The sequence below is a fragment of the Rattus rattus genome, chromosome 14 (assembly GCF_011064425.1).
Source record: "Rattus rattus isolate New Zealand chromosome 14, Rrattus_CSIRO_v1, whole genome shotgun sequence".
NCBI classification, from domain to species: domain Eukaryota; kingdom Metazoa; phylum Chordata; class Mammalia; order Rodentia; family Muridae; genus Rattus; species Rattus rattus.
In genome coordinates, this window is record NC_046167.1 from 34,418,392 (window position 1) to 34,420,012 (window position 1,621).

Below are 1,621 nucleotides of genomic sequence, written 5' to 3' on the forward strand. Positions count from 1 at the left end.
GAATTCAGGTGATGTGGATGGAGGAAAAAGAATAATGGCATAAAGAAAGTTATTAGACAGTGGTTCTCAACTTTCCCAGTGAGGAAGTAGGAAAAACTTATGGTTTGGTATTTTCCTAGGCATTCCAGGATTTCTTCTAAATTAAAACATTTACTCCAGGGAAAAAGGAAAGATACTGAGCTTCAGAAGTAACAAAATATCAGGTTTGAGAGAACAGACACTTGGAAGATTTTTGAGGGCCCCTAACCGGCACTGGTTAAATAGGAATAGACAGTTGCTAGGGTGCAGGCTCTGAGTAGTCAAACTGGATAAAGACAGAGCTATTTTGAGTCCTATAGGCGCTCATGGCGGCGGTAGGGACCTGGGCGCAGCGCCAAGGTGATTGAGCTGTGCGAGCCTGGTGGGCATGCGCCTTGCCATGTGCACACCCTAACCCGCCCCCCACCCCCAATCCAATCCCTGGGTTCTTCACCCTGATGTTGCACGGGTGCTGACCCCACTCGGGCTGGGAAGATGGTGAAGTATTTCCTGGGCCAGAGCGTGCTTTGAAGTTCCTGGGACCAAGTGTTTACTGTTTTTGGTAAGGTACCGGAATCCCTATAGCAAATATGTCTTAACTGAAGACATAGTGCACCCGGAGGTGACTCCTGACCAGAAGCAACAGGATGGGATGTTGGGCAGAGCAACAGTTTCCTGCCAACATTGCCCACTCCGTGTCTATCCTGGAGGACCGACTCTATTTTGGACCCACAGAATCAGACCATGACCACCTTCATCTGGAACATCAACCACGCCGGCTGCTGGTGGTGGAGGAGCGATGTGTTTACTGTGTGATCTCTGATAATAGCGGCTGGACCGAAATCTGTCCGGAAGCCTGGGTCTCCTCTAGCTTATTAGGCGTCTCCAGAGCGGAATCGATCTTGCCCGGTCAAAAGCAATGTGACCAAGACAACGATGGGCTCTGAATACTTCATGACCAAGCTTCAAGGTGAGGCTCCTTCAAAAACACTTGTTGAGACAGCCAAACAGGCCAAAGAGAAAGCAAAGGAGACCGCACTGGCAGCTACAGAGAAGGTCAAGGACCTGGCCAACAAGGCCGCCACCAAACAGCAGCAGCAGCAGCAGCAGCAGCAGCAGCAGCAGCAGCAGCAGCAGCAGCAGCAGCAGCAGCAGCAGCAGCAGCAGCAGCAGCAGAAGCTCATATAGCTTACTTCTCCCCAGTGTACTTGATTATTAAAGGTCAACCTGCAGCCCTCTCTGCTGTCTGGGGTTATGGGTCAGGACGCTGTCCTGGTCAGCATCAGCACCACGCCCAGCTCTGTCTAGTGGGCAGATGGGTGCAGTGACTTGACCTAGCTTTCAGCAGTGCAATAGACTGTATGCTCCACGAGGGCAGGGCTCCTTGGTTTATTCTCTGCTGTGTCCCAAGTACTCTGAACAATATTTAGCACATAACAGGCACTCAATAAACACATGATTTGATTAACCCCGCCCCCAAAGAAAATGTCTACTCCGTCTTACAGGCCTAAGTATTTTCAAATTCTAGAGCCTTCCCTAATTAAATGATGGAACAATTGCTTTCTGATTTAACTTTGGTTATTTTATCCAACCATCATTTTTG

The 1,621-nt window shown here is 49.4% G+C and overlaps 1 pseudogene; it reads left to right on the top strand.

The window, feature by feature from the left end:
* The first annotated feature begins 513 nt into the window (after window positions 1-513).
* On the top strand, window positions 514-1,326 carry LOC116883185 (annotated as a pseudogene).
* The last annotated feature ends 295 nt before the right edge of the window (window positions 1,327-1,621 follow it).